Source organism: Salvelinus namaycush, unplaced genomic scaffold (assembly GCF_016432855.1).
Source record: "Salvelinus namaycush isolate Seneca unplaced genomic scaffold, SaNama_1.0 Scaffold2426, whole genome shotgun sequence".
Classification (NCBI taxonomy): Eukaryota; Metazoa; Chordata; class Actinopteri; order Salmoniformes; family Salmonidae; genus Salvelinus; species Salvelinus namaycush.
In genome coordinates, this window is record NW_024059260.1 from 19,397 (window position 1) to 38,456 (window position 19,060).

At 43.8% G+C, this 19,060-nt stretch overlaps 18 non-coding genes across 18 annotated transcripts; all 18 read right to left on the reverse strand.

Moving 5' to 3' along the window:
• Positions 1 to 69: 69 nt before the first annotated feature.
• On the reverse strand, positions 70 to 142 carry trnak-cuu. The gene has a single exon. It is a non-coding gene; the product is annotated as a tRNA-Lys (tRNA).
• An 8,038-nt stretch (positions 143 to 8,180) lies between these two features.
• trnak-cuu lies at positions 8,181 to 8,253 on the reverse strand. Its single transcript has one exon. It is a non-coding gene; the product is annotated as a tRNA-Lys (tRNA).
• A 444-nt stretch (positions 8,254 to 8,697) lies between these two features.
• trnak-cuu lies at positions 8,698 to 8,770 on the reverse strand. The gene has a single exon. It is a non-coding gene; the product is annotated as a tRNA-Lys (tRNA).
• Positions 8,771 to 9,214: 444 nt separating this feature from the next.
• trnak-cuu lies at positions 9,215 to 9,287 on the reverse strand. Its single transcript has one exon. It is a non-coding gene; the product is annotated as a tRNA-Lys (tRNA).
• A 444-nt stretch (positions 9,288 to 9,731) lies between these two features.
• trnak-cuu lies at positions 9,732 to 9,804 on the reverse strand. Its single transcript has one exon. It is a non-coding gene; the product is annotated as a tRNA-Lys (tRNA).
• A 445-nt stretch (positions 9,805 to 10,249) lies between these two features.
• Positions 10,250 to 10,322, reverse strand: trnat-ugu. The gene has a single exon. It is a non-coding gene; the product is annotated as a tRNA-Thr (tRNA).
• Positions 10,323 to 10,766: 444 nt separating this feature from the next.
• On the reverse strand, positions 10,767 to 10,839 carry trnak-cuu. The gene has a single exon. It is a non-coding gene; the product is annotated as a tRNA-Lys (tRNA).
• A 445-nt stretch (positions 10,840 to 11,284) lies between these two features.
• Positions 11,285 to 11,357, reverse strand: trnak-cuu. Its single transcript has one exon. It is a non-coding gene; the product is annotated as a tRNA-Lys (tRNA).
• A 947-nt stretch (positions 11,358 to 12,304) lies between these two features.
• On the reverse strand, positions 12,305 to 12,377 carry trnak-cuu. Its single transcript has one exon. It is a non-coding gene; the product is annotated as a tRNA-Lys (tRNA).
• Positions 12,378 to 13,388: 1,011 nt separating this feature from the next.
• trnak-cuu lies at positions 13,389 to 13,461 on the reverse strand. Its single transcript has one exon. It is a non-coding gene; the product is annotated as a tRNA-Lys (tRNA).
• Positions 13,462 to 13,898: 437 nt separating this feature from the next.
• trnak-cuu lies at positions 13,899 to 13,971 on the reverse strand. The gene has a single exon. It is a non-coding gene; the product is annotated as a tRNA-Lys (tRNA).
• Positions 13,972 to 14,699: 728 nt separating this feature from the next.
• Positions 14,700 to 14,772, reverse strand: trnak-cuu. The gene has a single exon. It is a non-coding gene; the product is annotated as a tRNA-Lys (tRNA).
• A 728-nt stretch (positions 14,773 to 15,500) lies between these two features.
• trnak-cuu lies at positions 15,501 to 15,573 on the reverse strand. The gene has a single exon. It is a non-coding gene; the product is annotated as a tRNA-Lys (tRNA).
• A 437-nt stretch (positions 15,574 to 16,010) lies between these two features.
• On the reverse strand, positions 16,011 to 16,083 carry trnak-cuu. Its single transcript has one exon. It is a non-coding gene; the product is annotated as a tRNA-Lys (tRNA).
• A 437-nt stretch (positions 16,084 to 16,520) lies between these two features.
• On the reverse strand, positions 16,521 to 16,593 carry trnak-cuu. Its single transcript has one exon. It is a non-coding gene; the product is annotated as a tRNA-Lys (tRNA).
• A 437-nt stretch (positions 16,594 to 17,030) lies between these two features.
• trnak-cuu lies at positions 17,031 to 17,103 on the reverse strand. The gene has a single exon. It is a non-coding gene; the product is annotated as a tRNA-Lys (tRNA).
• A 1,011-nt stretch (positions 17,104 to 18,114) lies between these two features.
• trnak-cuu lies at positions 18,115 to 18,187 on the reverse strand. The gene has a single exon. It is a non-coding gene; the product is annotated as a tRNA-Lys (tRNA).
• Positions 18,188 to 18,625: 438 nt separating this feature from the next.
• Positions 18,626 to 18,698, reverse strand: trnak-cuu. The gene has a single exon. It is a non-coding gene; the product is annotated as a tRNA-Lys (tRNA).
• Positions 18,699 to 19,060: the final 362 nt, after the last annotated feature.

Sequence of the window (19,060 nt, forward strand, 5' to 3'; positions counted from 1 at the left end):
AAGCCTGCTCGAAAGTCCAAGCGGATGGCTGTTTGCAAAGTGAGTTCGTGCTTCGGAAGAGAAAAGATTCGCCCAACGTGGGGCTCGAACCCACGACCCTGAGATTAAGAGTCTCATGCTCTACCGACTGAGCTAGCCAGGCACCTCAACAGTAATAATTACTTGGTCTGAATATCATACAGCTCTGTTTGAGCAAAATATGGTGATCAGTGAGAGTGTTGTTAATGGATCCTGTGGTGCAATCGGTTAGCGTGTTATACTTATACAGCAGTATGCAGCAAATCGATGACAAGGTTGTGAGTTGAGCCTCACCAGATGCAAGTATTTTTCTTGTACCCTCTGCCTGTCTATTTCTTGTCGAGAAAAGGAGCATTGCTTCAAACCATTTAGGAGGACGTTTCATTGGTAATAGGTATGTTATTGAGATAAAAGGTCAGAGTGAAGGTATAGCTAGGATTCAAATCAATAGTGTTCTGTAACACCAGCTATGCCTGACACGTCAGAAATGCAGGGTGGCAAGCCTGCTCGAAAGTCCAAGCGGATGGCTGTTTGCAAAGTGAGTTTGTGCTTCGGAAGTGTAAGAAATTGTATTAGATACTGGTAACTTGTTTTACAACTTCTCAACACAAGCTATACTTGGCACAACATGCACCCATCCCCACTATACCCCCACACTTTGTACCCTTATAAATAACCACAGACCCACACACACATCCCCTCCCCCATGAATAGGCCCCTGTGAAAACAAACGCACATGGATGGATGCTTTTGGATAAGACTAAGACAAAGAACTGTGTGAAGAGCCAATGGAACGTCGACATCAGGCCCGGACAGGACTACCCACGACCCAGATCGACCAATAGGAAGGCCAGACTACAAGATCAACCTACTTTGCTTGTTGCCTATATAATCTGTACAAAATGTGTAGAGCGCTCTCTTTTCCGACGATTCCATACGAGTCAGACAGAAGGGGCCGTGCTGCACGATTTACTAAGATATTTTTACATGTGAATAAACGGCCTTATTATACAAATATCCACCTCGTCCTATGTCTCCACTTGATCTCCTGTCTCCAGTAAACGTTTTATCAACAAAACTTGGTAAGCAGAGGATGGTCAGACACCTTTGAATTCGGTCCATAGAAAGTTGATCAGACAGGAGGCGAGTGGGAGAAAGATTCTAGAAGGAGGGGTGACCTTACCGAAGGAGACATCGCGATTCAACTCACCCAGGAAACTGATCAAAGAGCTCGAAACTATAAGGTAAGCAGAAGCCTGTTTAATCAAAATCTGTATATTGTATTATAGCCAATATCTAAATTGAGATCAGGAGTACTGGAGTGAGTATGAATTACGGTTTAATTTATGTGAAATTGTTAAGAATCTAAGGCATTGTATAAAGATATCTAAGTAATAATAGGTCAAAGACTTGTTCACATAGTCTGGCACTAGTCGATATGTTGATCGACTAGATGTACAGTGAGGAATAAGCTTTATAAGGATTCATATATACCTTCATACCGTGAGGAATCCATAATTAAAAGATGAGATCCATATAGTCACGCAATAGTTGAATTGGCAATCAACTAGGTGTTACCGTGAGGACCCATAAAAAAATAAATAAAAATAAGATTCATATAGTCGGGCAATAGATTGATCAGCTAGGTGTTACCGTGAAGAATCTAATGTGATATTGTATGTTCAAGTTGTGTTAGCGAAATTAATGGTAGAAGGTATTAAACCTGAAACTCTCCAAATCAATGTGGGTGATTGAACGTTCCACGAGACCGATTGCTACTGATTAGGGATATGCTAAATTGAGGCTGTGTTGAAAGTGACCGCCGAGTCAAAATGTGTGGGCTGTTGTGAAGCAGCTATTTGTGCTGATAAGTTGACTTGATTTTTTCCCTCTCGTGCTGCTGGGTTTGCCTTAAGGACTAGAAATCATTTGATAATTATTCTAGAAGCGCTAGGATACACTAATATATTGTCCCAAAAGGACACGTTTGAAATACTTTGGGAAAGTATTTAATTAATTAGTTGAATATGTGATAATAATATTTTTGAGAAAAATGAGTCCTAGAATTAATTAAATAATTATTCTAGAAACGCTTGAATTTACTAATATATTGTTCCAAAAGGATATAGCTGAAATATTGTTGGAAAACGGAAAAAATAATTCGCTAAATATACGGCAATAAAATTCTTTGTGTAAAGAGAGTGGGACACCAAAGATAAGTCTGTGTAGGCACCAAGAATACATCGCTGGGAGATCAGTGACGGGCTAAGAGCACCAAAAATAATATAGACCCAGACATAGTTTAACGACAAAATGGCCACGACCACCGTCCCCAAACACAAATTCAATGAATACTTAGATCAGAGAATAAAAGACAGAGCAGGGAGAGAAAATAACACCACCTCCCTATTTTCAAAATCCATTTACCCACCTCCCTCAAAACCCTTTTCTGACCCCTGCTGTGGTACAGGCACCGGTGTTTGTGGTGCATGAAAGACACCTAAAAGGAAACATGACTTGGGGGATCCAAGAAGGGCAACTCGTGTGTGAAGAGAGGCCTGATCATCGAGAAAGGGAGGAAAGGGATAGAGCGTACACACAGGGACGTAGAGGGGGTTCGAACCCCGCCTCACTACAGGGACACGGTGGGTCTCTATCAACCTACCCACAAGGACGGGGTGGTGGGTCTCAACCAGGCCCTTTGAAGAGAGAAGACAGAGAGCTGATTCAGTTTTCTTCCACTCCAAACCCAGACCCAAATCAGCGATCACCTCCCCCTTTCCAGGGCATGTCTGACGAATATGCCCCATGGCCCTGAAGCTGCCCACCACTAACCTATACTCATCATTGACCTGGACTACTGAAGCATCAAAGGCTTTTGCACTCTTGAAAACAGATCTCTCAGTGGCAGCAGCCTTAATAGCACCTGACTAAAAAACACAAGTTCCATCTGGATGTTTCTGAAAAAGAAGGATTTACATCATCCATCCTTTTCCAGAAACAAGAGGGGGAGAGAAGAGTGTTGATGTATCACTCCTCCAAACTGGACCACATTGAAGTAGGACAAACCACATGCTCCAGGTATGTGGCTGCAGTGGCAAAAGCTATTGGAAAAAACAGCTCATCTGGTAATGTGCCATCCATTGGAAATCCACACCCACCATGGAGTTGCAGCATATCTGATGTGCAAAGAATTCACGTTCAGCGCTGGAAAAAATAATAATAATAATAATAAAAAAAATAAAAAATAACCTTTTGGTAATGGTAGACAGGTTTTCCAAATGGGTCGAGGCAATGCCAACAGCAAGGGAGGATGCAAAGTCGGTCATTAAGTGGCTGCAAACCGAACTCATACCAAGGTATGGAGTTCCAAGGCAAATCCGATCCGACAAACGGGTCCCATTTCAGTAACCAACACCTGAGACAGGTGGAGGAAAGATTGGGTATTGTGCACAAGTTTGGGTTAGTGTACAGGCCACAATCTCAAAAGCCTCGTGAAACGCGCCAATCAAATGTATGTACAGGTTTGAAGTTGATTTGGGTTGAAGCCCTGCCCCTGGCGTTGATGGCCATGAGAGCCTCTCCAGGTGCAGGCACCCATCTCTCTCCTCATGAGATAATGACTGGTAGAGTCATGCTTGGTCCACCAAGGGAGGGAGGTCATATGCCCGCCCTTGATGTACAACAAATTGTAATGTCTGATAATTGACGGAACTTTCTGCAGCTCTCTCCACACAGATTCACAAGGTCCAAGACGGGGAGCTGACGGGAGATCCGCCACCACTGAAGGTAAAAAAAAAAATTGGTGACTGGGTGGGGTTAAAGTCCACAAGAGAAAGTGGCTAGAACCCAGGTGGACTGGACCGTACGAAGTGAGGGAGGTTACTTCACACTCAGTCCAGGTCAAAGGTAAATCAGGCGCACCTTGGCACCACCTCACACATTGCACTCCAGCCCCAATCCCTTCTAGAACACTGACAGAAGTCAGAGCTGATTTAAACAGCTTAAATTCGATTCCAAATGAAGACATTCCTGACTCAGGGGATGCGGCATCAAACTCCGCCTCCCCTGAAAAAGGAACCTCGCCCAGTTAGAGGGACATTTCTCCCTCCCTGGGCAAGGCTAGGGATATCTGGCCCCTTATTTGTGATATTCCTACTGATATTTGGGGTGTCCCTGGGCACTTTCACATGGTTAATAGAATAACTATAACCGGATCCCCATGGATGTATGTCACGGACACTCTAGTCTAACTAGGTAATAACAGATTAAAAAATCAAAAAATCAAAAATTATAAAACAACAGTTAAAATAAGAAACTAATATGGCTCAAATTGAGAAGGTTGAATAAGAGCGGGTGGAGAGCTGTGCAGAGAATGGACAGGAGATGGCAGTATTGCAGCACTCAACGGTCTCCCAGCCGACGGGGAGCCTGGTTGAGTGCTGGTGACATAATTTTGTTTTTGTAGTAAACATTTAGGTTAAGGGTTTCCGTGTTCCCAGAGATAAGATATCTTAAAGGAGTACACTTATATATATATTAGGAGGATTATTTTCTGAGTTTTATTTAGACAAGGGAATTTTAAGATAAAGGGTTCTTTTAGTATGTCTAGATATAGTATGAAACACGAATGTAAGGAGGTGATGTAACCTCTTGACCTGTCTTCATTGCATTTTCATGTGGTTTGATCACCCACAGGGGAATGTAGTGAGGATAATGAAATTGTGGTCATTTGGAATACTAATTTTGAGGTAAATTGATTATAATAGAGTTTATAACTCTTGACCATAATTGCAATTAACCACAGAGGAGTCAGGTTTCTGTTTTTAAACATTGGCTATGACGGTTTTGAATGGGCTGCTATTCCTTTTGCTAATCGTACCTAAGTCATTATTAAGAGTAGGTAAGGTTGATACCTGGCCAGAGCCAGGTATCAAACGGGAGAGGGGTACATTGTGGTCTAGGATAGGATTGGGGCCTATTGGATAATAAACTAATTAAAAATTAAAAATTACAAGTTACTAGCTAACAAATGGGTATAGAAGTTAAATATATAATCAGATAGAACAAATGAGAAACTGTTTGTTAGCCAAGCCTCTATGTCCAGGATTCTATGCGTTGCAGGTGAATTAAAGGAGAAGGTGAATCACTCAACCTGGGAGCATATCGCACTTGGAGGGTGAGACACACTGACACTGCCGAATGATCACAGAGTTAAGGAGAAGAACCGTTGCTAATAGAGCTCGGGGATCAACTCCTTAACGAAGAATCCCTGACCCCGACCTCTCAACACTGTGTACGTTCATAGAAGTGAAAGTGTTGTTTGATCTCTGGCTGATGATGTGTTCTCTGGGAGAGGGTGGGGTTTTACAGGACTGCTTGTAGTCCTGAGCTGTCTGATTAGGATACGATGGGGAGGTTACCATCACAGTGCTGCCAGAACCACCACCAGTTCCAACGGACCAGGGTTCAGCCGGCCTCCTCCACCACTTCAAGACCAAGTCCCACGCCATCACCTAAGCTCTCCAATCTGGTACAGATAATAAATATAAAAGACATCTCAGATAGTGAACAATTGGGGACTGAAACTGGTTATGAGGAAAGGGAGAATATGTGGTTGGCCTACAAAACACTTAATAGAAAGGACTGTGTCGTATGTGGACATGCCAGACCTATTCTGGCTGCTCACCCATTTGCCCTAAGTAATGGGGAAGGTTGGATGTGTATATTGGAAAGTTTAAGCCAAATTCAACCCTGTGTAAAACTCTGAGTCTTGTGTTCCCAGAAGTCCCTCCCCAGAAGGTACCGTGGGGAGTTAAGGCATATGGGGGATATTACAGCTGTATCACTGGTACAGGTAGGGGTATAGACTATGGGAGGCTCCCTACTACTACCTGCATCACTAATGCCACTATTAACTAGAGGTGTTGCTGATGTATGGTGGATGTGTGGACCTGCCAGGCGGTTGACCCCATTTTGAAAGGAAATTGTCGTTGCACATGTACTTTGGCCAGTCTGATACCACCATTGCCTATTATTGAGGCTATAGCTAACCAACTTCTGGGAGTTGCACATGACACAGAGACTCGGTACCAACCCAGGAGACGGCAGAACCGTGACGCTCCTTGGTCCGAGGGTACAGATAACATGCACACCAACCTGTTGGGGTCCCAATAGGGGTCCCCCACGAATACCAGACATCAAACAGGAATGATGGCCTGTGGCATTTATTGCCCATTTTTGGCCCAGCTATTGTTGATGCTAAGCAGAATGCCTGGATCAATTATATCTACTATAATCTACAATGATTTGTTAACTACACCCACACAGTACTTACGGGGATGGCTGAACGATTGGATGCTACCTCTCAAACCAGTAGACAAAATAGACTAGAACTGGACATGATTCTGGCCAACCAGGGAGGTGTATGTAAAATGATTGGAGAACAGTGTTGCACGTTTGTTCCTAACAATACTAGTCCGGATGGGAGCATTTCAAAAGCTCTGAGTGGGTTGGCAAGGTTATCAGTGGAGATGAAGGGTCTTGCAGGTGTGGAGGAGAGTGGACTGTTCCCCTGGCTGGGTGGTTGGTTTGGTAAGTACACTACAATGATGGTTACTGGATTTCTGACTCTAGTTGTTGTTTTTCTTATGCTCATGTGCTGTGCTGCCTGTATCATACCTTGTTTGAAGAAGTCTGTTACAGATGTGGAAAGGAGGCTGATACAGAATCAAGCTTTCGCAGGAGAGTGGGCCTGACAGAGAAGGACCCTTGGTTTGCTGTAGTAGAGGTTGTCGAATGAATAAAAAGTGATGTTTGTCCTCCCTGTTGTGAAGGTTTGAAGTTCCCGGGTGGCGACGAGCCCACCTGGTACAGGTTGTATAGAGGGATGGACCTGAGGGTTTAACAATTTCTCGTTTTTTGGTTAATAATGTGTGATTTTGGACGCAACAAGGCTTTGAGGCGGTCCATGGACAATTGGCAGCTACATCCCTGATGGCATTTCAAAATAGAATCGCGGTTGATATGTTATTGGCAGAACGGGGGGGGGGTCTGTGCCATGTTTGGTGAGCAGTGTTGTACTTTCATTCCCAACAACACAGCTACGGATGGGAGTCTGACTGTGGCATTGGAGGGACTTCGTACCCTTAATGGTAAGATGAAACAGCATTCTGGAGTGGACACTTCTATGTGGGACTCATGGATGGATGCTTTTGGTAAATATAAGACGCTGGTTTCCTCTATCCTAGTATCTATTTCCGTTTTTGCAGGCATTCTTGTACTTTGTGGATGCTGTTGCATTCCATGTGCGCGCACGCTTGCTAGCCGTGTTATAACTGCCGCCATAGACCCTAATCAGGAAAGGGCCCAAATGTTCCCATTGCTTGATGATGGGGAAGCTGGACCTGTCTATCTATTTGAGGACTAAGAAACTTTTATGTCACGTCTCTTGTGAGACGTGAAGAGGGGGAATCAAAAATTTGTCTTCTGACAAATTTTATCCCATAGCTTTGTCTTGTTTACTTTTATGTCACGTCTCTTGTGAGACGTGAAGAGGGGGAATCAAAAATTTGTCTTCTGACAAATTTTAACTAGTTTATTCACGTCTATAAGACGTGAAGAGGGGGATTTGTAAGAAATTGTATTAGATACTGGTAACTTGTTTTACAACTTCTCAACACAAGCTATACTTGGCACAACATGCACCCATCCCCACTATACCCCCACACTTTGTACCCTTATAAATAACCACAGACCCACACACACATCCCCTCCCCCATGAATAGGCCCCTGTGAAAACAAACGCACATGGATGGATGCTTTTGGATAAGACTAAGACAAAGAACTGTGTGAAGAGCCAATGGAACGTCGACATCAGGCCCGGACAGGACTACCCACGACCCAGATCGACCAATAGGAAGGCCAGACTACAAGATCAACCTACTTTGCTTGTTGCCTATATAATCTGTACAAAATGTGTAGAGCGCTCTCTTTTCCGACGATTCCATACGAGTCAGACAGAAGGGGCCGTGCTGCACGATTTACTAAGATATTTTTACATGTGAATAAACGGCCTTATTATACAAATATCCACCTCGTCCTATGTCTCCACTTGATCTCCTGTCTCCAGTAAACGTTTTATCAACAGAAGAGAAAAGATTTGCCCAACTTGGGGCTCGAACCCACGACCCTGAGATTAAGAGTCTCATGCTCTACCGACTGAGCTAGCCAGGCACCTCAACAGTAATAATTACTTGGTCTGAATATCATACAGCTCTGTTTGAGCAAAATATGGTGATCAGTGAGAGTGTTGTTAATGGATCATGTGGTGCAATCGGTTAGCGTGTTATACTTATATAGCAGTATGCAGCAAATCGATGACAAGGTTGTGAGTTGAGCCTCACCAGATGCAAGTATTTTTCTTGTACCCTCTGCCTGTCTATTTCTTGTCGAGAAAAGGAGCATTGCTTCAAACCATTTAGGAGGACGTTTCATTGGTAATAGGTATGTCATTGAGATAAAAGATCGGAGTGAAGGTATAGCTAGGATTCAAATCAATAGTCTTCTGTAACACCAGCTATGCCTGACACATCAGAAATGCAGGGTGGCAAGCCTGCTCGAAAGTCCAAGCGGATGGCTGTTTGCAAAGTGAGTTTGTGCTTCGGAAGAGAAAAGATTCACCCAACGTGGGGCTCGAACCCACGACCCTGAGATTAAGAGTCTCATGCTCTACCGACTGAGCTAGCCAGGCACCTAAACAGTAATAATTACTTGGTCTGAATATCATACAGCTCTGTTTGAGCAAAATATGGTGATCAGTGAGAGTGTTGTTAATGGATCCTGTGGTGCAATCGGTTAGCGTGTTATACTTATACAGCAGTATGCAGCAAATCGATGACAAGGTTGTGAGTTGAGCCTCACCAGAAGCAAGTATTTTTCTTGTACCCTCTGCCTGTCTATTTCTTGTCGAGAAAAGGAGCATTGCTTCAAACCATTTAGGAGGACGTTTCATTGGTAATAGGTATGTCATTGAGATAAAAGGTCAGAGTGAAGGTATAGCTAGGATTCAAATCAATAGTCTTCTGTAACACCAGCTATGCCTGACACATCAGAAATGCAGGGTGGCAAGCCTGCTCGAAAGTCCAAGCGGATGGCTGTTTGCAAAGTGAGTTTGTGCTTCGGAAGAGAAAAGATTCACCCAACGTGGGGCTCGACCCCACGACCCTGAGATTAAGAGTCTCATGCTCTACCGACTGAGCTAGCCAGGCACCTAAACAGTAATAATTACTTGGTCTGAATATCATACAGCTCTGTTTGAGCAAAATATGGTGATCAGTGAGAGTGTTGTTAATGGATCCTGTGGTGCAATCGGTTAGCGTGTTATACTTATACAGCAGTATGCAGCAAATCGATGACAAGGTTGTGAGTTGAGCCTCACCAGAAGCAAGTATTTTTCTTGTACCCTCTGCCTGTCTATTTCTTGTCGAGAAAAGGAGCATTGCTTCAAACCATTTAGGAGGACGTTTCATTGGTAATAGGTATGTCATTGAGATAAAAGGTCAGAGTGAAGGTATAGCTAGGATTCAAATCAATAGTCTTCTGTAACACCAGCTATGCCTGACACATCAGAAATGCAGGGTGGCAAGCCTGCTCGAAAGTCCAAGCGGATGGCTGTTTGCAAAGTGAGTTTGTGCTTCGGAAGAGAAAAGATTCGCGCAACGTGGGGCTCGAACCCACGACCCTGAGATTAAGAGTCTCATGCTCTACCGACTGAGCTAGCCAGGCACCTAAACAGTTATAATTACTTGGTCTGAATATCATACAGCTCTGTTTGAGCAAAATATGGTGATCAGTGAGAGTGTTGTTAATGGATCCTGTGGTGCAATCGGTTAGCGTGTTATACTTATACAGCAGTATGCAGCAAATCGATGACAAGGTTGTGAGTTGAGCCTCACCAGAAGCAAGTATTTTTCTTGTACCCTCTGCCTGTCTATTTCTTGTCGAGAAAAGGAGCATTGCTTCAAACCATTTAGGAGGACGTTTAATTGGTAATAGGTATGTCATTGAGATAAAAGGTCAGAGTGAAGGTATAGCTAGGATTCAAATCAATAGTGTTCTGTAACACAAGCTATGCCTGACACATCAGAAATGCCGGGGTGGCAAGCCTGCTCGAAAGTCCAAGCGGATGGCTGTTTGCAAAGTGAGTTTGTGCTTCGGAAGAGAAAAGATTCGCCCAACGTGGGGCTCAAACCCACAACCCTGATATTACAAGTCTCATGCTCTACCGACTGAGCTAGCCAGGCACCTAAACAGTAATATTTACTTGGTCTGAATATCATACAGCTCTGTTTGAGCAAAATATGGTGATCAGTGAGAGTGTTGTTAATGGATCCTGTGGTGCAATCGGTTAGCGTGTTATACTTATACAGCAGTATGCAGCAAATCGATGACAAGGTTGTGAGTTGAGCCTCACCAGATGCAAGTATTTTTCTTGTACCCTCTGCCTGTCTATTTCTTGTCGAGAAAAGGAGCATTGCTTCAAACCATTTAGGAGGACGTTTCATTGGTAATAGGTATGTCATTGAGATAAAAGGTCAGAGTGAAGGTATAGCTAGGATTCAAATCAATAGTGTTCTGTAACACAAGCTATGCCTGACACATCAGAAATGCAGGGTGGCAAGCCTGCTCGAAAGTCCAAGCGGATGGCTGTTTGCAAAGTGAGTTTGTGCTTCGGAAGAGAAAAGATTCGCCCAACGTGGGGCTCGAACCAACGACCCTGAGATTAAGAGTCTCATGCTCTACCGACTGAGCTAGCCAGGCACCTAAACAGTAATAATTACTTGGTCTGAATATCATACAGCTCTGTTTGAGCAAAATATGGTGATCAGTGAGAGTGTTGTTAATGGATCCTGTGGTGCAATCGGTTAGCGTGTTATACTTATACAGCAGTATGCAGCAAATCGATGACAAGGTTGTGAGTTGAGCCTCACCAGAAGCAAGTATTTTTCTTGTACCCTCTGCCTGTCTATTTCTTGTCGAGAAAAGGAGCATTGCTTCAAACCATTTAGGAGGACGTTTCATTGGTAATAGGTATGTCATTGAGATAAAAGGTCAGAGTGAAGGTATAGCTAGGATTCAAATCAATAGTGTTCTGTAACACAAGCTATGCCTGACACATCAGAAATGCCGGGGTGGCAAGCCTGCTCGAAAGTCCAAGCGGATGGCTGTTTGCAAAGTGAGTTTGTGCTTCGGAAGAGAAAAGATTCACCCAACGTGGGGCTCGAACCCACGACCCTGAGATTAAGAGTCTCATGCTCTACCGACTGAGCTAGCCAGGCACCTCAATAGAAATAATTACTTGGTCTGAATATCATACAGCTCTGGTTGAGCAAAATATGGTGATCAGTGAGAGTGTTGTTAATGGATCATGTGGTGCAATCGGTTAGCGTGTTATACTTATACAGCAGTATGCAGCAAATCGATGACAAGGTTGTGAGTTGAGCCTCACCAGATGCAAGTATTTTTCTTGTACCCTCTGCCTGTCTATTTCTTGTCGAGAAAAGGAGCATTTATTTAAACCATTTAGGAGGACGTTTCATAGGTAAGTCATTGAGATAAAAGGTCAGAGTGAAGGTATAGCTTGGATTCAAATCCATAGTCTTCTGTATCACCAGCTATGCTTGACACGTCAGAAATGCAGGGTGGCAAGCCTGCTCGAAAGTCCAAGCGGATGGCTGTTTGCAAAGTGAGTTCGTGCTTCGGAAGAGAAAAGATTCGACCAACGTGGGGCACGAACCCACGACACTGAGATTAAGAGTCTCACGTTCTGCCGACTGAGCTAGCCAGGCACCTCAACAGTAATAATTACTTGGTCTGAATATCGTACAGCTCTGATTGAGCAAAATATGGTGATCAGTGAGAGTGTTGTTAATGGATCCTGTGGTGCATTCGGTTAGCGTGTTGTACTTATACAGCAGTATGCAGCAAATCGATGACAAGGTTGTGAGTTGAGCCTCACCAGATGCAATTATTTTTCTTGATCCCTCTGCCTGTCTATTTCTTGTCGAGAAAATGAGCATTTCTTTAAACCATTTAGGAGGACGTTTCATAGGTAAGTCATTGAGATAAAAGGTCAGAGTGAAGGTATAGCTTGGATTCAAATCCATAGTCTTCTGTATCACCAGCTATGCTTGACACGTCAGAAATGCAGGGTGGCAAGCCTGCTCGAAAGTCCAAGCGGATGGCTGTTTGCAAAGTGAGTTCGTGCTTCGGAAGAGAAAAGATTCGACCAACGTGGGGCACGAACCCACGACCCTGAGATTAAGAGTCTCATGTTCTACCGACTGAGCTAGCCAGGCACCTCAACAGTAATAATTACTTGGTCTGAATATCGTACAGCTCTGTTTGAGCAAAATATGGTGATCAGTGAGAGTGTTGTTAATGGATCCTGTGGTGCATTCGGTTAGCGTGTTGTACTTATACAGCAGTATGCAGTAAATCGATGTCACGGTTGTGAGTTTGAGCCTCAGCAGATGCAAGTATTTTTCTTGAACCCTCTGCCTGTCTATTTCTTGTCGAGAAAAGGAGCATTGCTTCAAACCATTTAGGAGGACGTTTCATTGGTAATAGGTATGTCATTGAGATAAAAGGTCAGAGTGAAGGTATAGCTAGGATTCAAATCCATAGTCTTCTGTAACACCAGCTATGCCTGACACGTCAGCAATGCAGGGTGGCAAGCCTGCTCGAAAGTCCAAGCGGATGGCTGTTTGCAGCAAATCGATGCAGCAAATCGATGACAAGGTTGTGAGTTGAGCCTCACCAGATGCAATTATTTTTCTTGATCCCTCTGCCTGTCTATTTCTTGTCGAGAAAAGGAGCATTTATTTAAACCATTTAGGAGGACGTTTCATAGGTAAGTCATTGAGATAAAAGGACAGAGTGAAGGTATAGCTAGGATTCAAATCCATAGTCTTCTGTAACACCAGCTATGCCTGACACGTCAGCAATGCAGGGTGGCAAGCCTGCTCGAAAGTCCAAGCGGATGGCTGTTTGCAGCAAATCGATGCAGCAAATCGATGACAAGGTTGTGAGTTGAGCCTCACCAGATGCAATTATTTTTCTTGATCCCTCTGCCTGTCTATTTCTTGTCGAGAAAAGGAGCATTTATTTAAACCATTTAGGAGGACGTTTCATAGGTAAGTCATTGAGATAAAAGGACAGAGTGAAGGTATAGCTAGGATTCAAATCCATAGTCTTCTGTAACACCAGCTATGCCTGACACTTCAGCAATGCAGGGTGGCAAGCCTGCTCGAAAGTCCAAGCGGATGGCTGTTTGCAAAGTGAGTTCGTGCTTCGGATGAGAAAAGATTCACCCAACGTGGGGCTCGAACCCACGACCCTGAGATTAAGAGTCTCATGCTCTACCGACTGAGCTAGCCAGGTACCTCAATAGTAATAATTACTTGGTCTGAATATCGTACAGCTCTGTTTGAGCAAAATATGGTAATCAGTGAGAGTGTTGTTAGTGGATCCTGTGGTGCATTCGGTTAGCGTGTTGTACTTATACAGCAGTATGCAGCAAATCGATGACAAGGTTGTGAGTTGAGCCTCACCAGATGCAATTATTTTTCTTGATCCCTCTGCCTGTCTATTTCTTGTCGAGAAAAGGAGCATTTATTTAAACCATTTAGGAGGACGTTTCATAGGTAAGTCATTGAGATAAAAGGTCAGAGTGAAGGTATAGCTTGGATTCAAATCCATAGTCTTCTGTATCACCAGCTATGCTTGACACGTCAGAAATGCAGGGTGGCAAGCCTGCTCGAAAGTCCAAGCGGATGGCTATTCTCAAAGTGAGTTCGTGCTTCGGAAGAGAAAAGATTCGACCAACGTGGGGCACGAACCCACGACACTGAGATTAAGAGTCTCACGTTCTACCGACTGAGCTAGCCAGGCACCTCAACAGTAATAATTACTTGGTCTGAATATCGTACAGCTCTGTTTGAGCAAAATATGGTGATCAGTGAGAGTGTTGTTAATGGATCCTGTGGTGCATTCGGTTAGCGTGTTGTACTTATACAGCAGTATGCAGTAAATCGATGTCACGGTTGTGAGTTTGAGCCTCAGCAGATGCAAGTATTTTTCTTGAACCCTCTGCCTGTCTATTTCTTGTCGAGAAAAGGAGCATTGCTTCAAACCATTTAGGAGGACGTTTCATTGGTAATAGGTATGTCATTGAGATAAAAGGTCAGAGTGAAGGTATAGCTAGGATTGAAATCCATAGTCTTCTGTAACACCAGCTATGCCTGACACGTCAGCAATGCAGGGTGGCAAGCCTGCTCGAAAGTCCAAGCGGATGGCTGTTTGCAGCAAATCGATGCAGCAAATCGATGACAAGGTTGTGAGTTGAGCCTCACCAGATGCAATTATTTTTCTTGATCCCTCTGCCTGTCTATTTCTTGTCGAGAAAAGGAGCATTTATTTAAACCATTTAGGAGGACGTTTCATAGGTAAGTCATTGAGATAAAAGGGCAGAGTGAAGGTATAGCTAGGATTCAAATCCATAGTCTTCTGTAACACCAGCTATGCCTGACACATCAGCAATGCAGGGTGGCAAGCCTGCTCGAAAGTCCAAGCGGATGGCTGTTTGCAAAGTGAGTTCGTGCTTCGGATGAGAAATGATTCACCCAACGTGGGGCTCGAACCCACGACCCTGAGATTAAGAGTCTCATGCTCTACCGACTGAGCTAGCCAGGTACCTCAATAGTAATAATTACTTGGTCTGAATATCGTACAGCTCTGTTTGAGCAAAATATGGTGATCAGTGAGAGTGTTGTTAATGGATCTTGTGGTGCATTCGGTTAGCGTGTTGTACTTATACAGCAGTATGCAGTAAATCGATGTCACGGTTGTGAGTTTGAGCCTCAGCAGATGCAAGTATTTTTCTTGAACCCTCTGCCTGTCTATTTCTTGTCGAGAAAAGGAGCATTGCTTCAAACCATTTAGGAGGACGTTTCATTGGTAATAGGTATGTCATTGAGATAAAAGGTCAGAGTGAAGGTATAGCTAGGATTCAAATCCATAGTCTTCTGTAACACCAGCTATGCCTGACACGTCAGCAATGCAGGGTGGCAAGCCTGCTCGAAAGTCCAAGCGGATGGCTGTTTGCAGCAAATCGATGCAGCAAATCGATGACAAGGTTGTGAGTTGAGCCTCACCAGATGCAATTATTTTTCTTGATCCCTCTGCCTGTCTATTTCTTGTCGAGAAAAGGAGCATTTATTTAAACCATTTAGGAGGACGTTTCATAGGTAAGTCATTGAGATAAAAAAGCAGAGTGAAGGTATAGCTAGGATTCAAATCCATAGTCTTCTGTAACACCAGCTATGCCTGACACGTCAGCAATGCAGGGTGGCAAGCCTGCTCGAAAGTCCAAGCGGATGGCTGTTTGCAAAGTGAGTTCGTGCTTCGGATGAGAAATGATTCACCCAACGTGGGGCTCGAACCCACGACCCTGAGATTAAGAGTCTCATGCTCTACCGACTGAGCTAGCCAGGTACCTCAATAGTAATAATTACTTGGTCTGAATATCGTACAGCTCTGTTTGAGCAAAATATGGTGATCAGTGAGAGTGTTGTTAGTGGATCCTGTGGTGCATTCGGTTAGCGTGTTGTACTTATACAGCAGTATGCAGCAAATCGATGACAAGGTTGTGAGTTGAGCCTCACCAGATGCAATTATTTTTCTTGATCCCTCTGCCTGTCTATTTCTTGTCGAGAAAAGGAGCATTTATTTAAACCATTTAGGAGGACGTTTCATAGGTAAGTCATTGAGATAAAAGGGCAGAGTGAAGGTATAGCTAGGATTCAAATCCATAGTCTTCTGTATCACCAGATATGCCTGACATGTCAGAAATGCAGGGTGGCAAGCCTGCTCGAAAGTCCAAGCGGATGGCTGTTTGCAAAGTGAGTTCGTGCTTCGGATGAGAAAAGATTCACCCAACGTGGGGCTCGAACCCACGACCCTGAGATTAAGAGTCTCATGCTCTACCGACTGAGCTAGCCAGGTACCTCAATAGTAATAATTACTTGGTCTGAATATCGTACAGCTCTGTTTGAGCAAAATATGGTGATCAGTGAGAGTGTTGTTAGTGGATCCTGTGGTGCATTCGGTTAGCGTGTTGTACTTATACAGCAGTATGCAGCAAATCGATGACAAGGTTGTGAGTTGAGCCTCACCAGATGCAATTATTTTTCTTGATCCCTCTGCCTGTCTATTTCTTGTCGAGAAAAGGAGCATTTATTTAAACCATTTAGGAGGACGTTTCATAGGTAAGTCATTGAGATAAAAGGTCAGAGTGAAGGTATAGCTAGGATTCAAATCCATAGTCTTCTGTAACACCAGCTATGCCTGACACGTCAGCAATGCAGGGTGGCAAGCCTGCTCGAAAGTCCAAGCGGATGGCTGTTTGCAAAGTGAGTTCGTGCTTCGGATGAGAAAATATTCACCCAACGTGGGGCTCGAACCCACGACCCTGAGATTAAGAGTCTCATGCTCTACCGACTGAGCTAGCCAGGTACCTCAATAGTAATAATTACTTGGTCTGAATATCGTACAGCTCTGTTTGAGCAAAATATGGTGATCAGTGAGAGTGTTGTTAGTGGATCCTGTGGTGCATTCGGTTAGCGTGTTGTACTTATACAGCAGTATGCAGCAAATCGATGACAAGGTTGTGAGTTGAGCCTCACCAGATGCAATTATTTTTCTTGATCCCTCTGCCTGTCTATTTCTTGTCGAGAAAAGGAGCATTTATTTAAACCATTTAGGAGGACGTTTCATAGGTAAGTCATTGAGATAAAAGGTCAGAGTGAAGGTATAGCTAGGATTCAAATCCATAGTCTTCTGTATCACCAGCTATGCCTGACACGTCAGAAATGCAGGGTGGCAAGCCTGCTCGAAAGTCCAAGCGGATGGCTGTTTGCAAAGTGAGTTCGTGCTTCGGATGAGAAAAGATTCACCCAACGTGGGGCTCGAACCCACGACCCTGAGATTAAGAGTCTCATGCTCTACCGACTGAGCTAGCCAGGTACCTCAATAGTAATAATTACTTGGTCTGAATATCGTACAGCTCTGTTTGAGCAAAATATGGTGATCAGTGAGAGTGTTGTTAGTGGATCCTGTGGTGCATTCGGTTAGCGTGTTGTACTTATACAGCAGTATGCAGTAAATCGATGTCACGGTTGTGAGTTTGAGCCTCAGCAGATGCAAGTATTTTTCTTGAACCCTCTGCCTGTCTATTTCTTGTCGAGAAAAGGAGCATTGCTTCAAACCATTTAGGAGGACGTTTCATTGGTAATAGGTATGTCATTGAGATAAAAGGTCAGAGTGAAGGTATAGCTAGGATTCAAATCCATAGTCTTCTGTAACACCAGCTATGCCTGACACGTCAGCAATGCAGGGTGGCAAGCCTGCTCGAAAGTCCAAGCGGATGGCTGTTTGCAGCAAATCGATGCAGCAAATCGATGACAAGGTTGTGAGTTGAGCCTCACCAGATGCAATTATTTTTCTTGATCCCTCTGCCTGTCTATTTCTTGTCGAGAAAAGGAGCATTTATTTAAACCATTTAGGAGGACGTTTCATAGGTAAGTCATTGAGATAAAAGGTCAGAGTGAAGGTATAGCTAGGATTCAAATCCATAGTCTTCTGTAACACCAGCTATGCCTGACACGTCAGCAATGCAGGGTGGCAAGCCTGCTCGAAAGTCCAAGCGGATGGCTGTTTGCAGCAAATCGATGCAGCAAATCGATGACAAGGTTGTGAGTTGAGCCTCACCAGATGCAATTATTTTTCTTGATCCCTCTGCCTGTCTATTTCTTGTCGAGAAAAGGAGCATTTATTTAAACCATTTAGGAGGACGTTTCATAGGTAAGTCATTGAGATAAAAGGTCAGAGTGAAGGTATAGCTAGGATTCAAATCCATAGTCTTCTGTAACACCAGCTATGCCTGACACTTCAGCAATGCAGGGTGGCAAGCCTGCTCGAAAGTCCAAGCGGATGGCTGTTTGCAAAGTGAGTTCGTGCTTCGGATGAGAAAAGATTCACCCAACGTGGGGCTCGAACCCACGACCCTGAGATTAAGAGTCTCATGCTCTACCGACTGAGCTAGCCAGGTACCTCAATAGTAATAATTACTTGGTCTGAATATCGTACAGCTCTGTTTGAGCAAAATATGGTGATCAGTGAGAGTGTTGTTAGTGGATCCTGTGGTGCATTCGGTTAGCGTGTTGTACTTATACAGCAGTATGCAGCAAATCGATGACAAGGTTGTGAGTTGAGCCTCACCAGATGCAATTATTTTTCTTGATCCCTCTGCCTGTCTATTTCTTGTCGAGAAAAGGAGCATTTATTTAAACCATTTAGGAGGACGTTTCATAGGTAAGTCATTGAGATAAAAGGTCAGAGTGAAGGTATAGCTAGGATTCAAATCCATAGTCTTCTGTATCACCAGCTATGCCTGACACGTCAGAAATGCAGGGTGGCAAGCCTGCTCGAAAGTCCAAGCGGATGGCTGTTTGCAAAGTGAGTTCGTGCTTCGGATGAGAAAAATATTCACCCAACGTGGGGCTCGAACCCACGACCCTGAGATTAAGAGTCTCATGCTCTACCGACTGAGCTAGCCAGGTACCTCAATAGTAATAATTACTTGGTCTGAATATCGTACAGCTCTGTTTGAGCAAAATATGGTGATCAGTGAGAGTGTTGTTAGTGGATCCTGTGGTGCATTCGGTTAGCGTGTTGTACTTATACAGCAGTATGCAGCAAATCGATGACAAGGTTGTGAGTTGAGCCTCACCAGATGCAATTATTTTTCTTGATCCCTCTGCCTGTCTATTTCTTGTCGAGAAAAGGAGCATTTATTTAAACCATTTAGGAGGACGTTTCATAGGTAAGTCATTGAGATAAAAGGTCAGAGTGAAGGTATAGCTTGGATTCAAATCCATAGTCTTCTGTATCACCAGCTATGCTTGACACGTCAGAAATGCAG